Source organism: Coffea eugenioides, chromosome 3 (assembly GCF_003713205.1).
Source record: "Coffea eugenioides isolate CCC68of chromosome 3, Ceug_1.0, whole genome shotgun sequence".
NCBI lineage: Eukaryota > Viridiplantae > Streptophyta > Magnoliopsida > Gentianales > Rubiaceae > Coffea > Coffea eugenioides.
The window spans coordinates 38,072,731-38,073,027 of NC_040037.1; positions in this window are offsets into that span (position 1 = coordinate 38,072,731).

Sequence of the window (297 nt, forward strand, 5' to 3'; positions counted from 1 at the left end):
TGAAGTAATGTTCATTCTTTTTCCGTTGTGACCATCACACATTTCCCATCCCAATTCCGGCGCTGGTTGCTTGCTTTTGATTCCAATTGGTTCAAAAGTTAGCACATTCTTTTCTCATCCTTTCTACTTCCAACTGATCACAATTTATGCTGCACTTAATCCCTCTATAAATATCCCACTCCAGTGCTTTTATTCTTCATCCTTCAAACTCCATCTCAATTCTTGATTCCACTACATTCTTCTTCCCTTGTCCCCTCTCCTTCCTTTTACAGTTGTGAGTGCGTGAAAAAGTTGAAA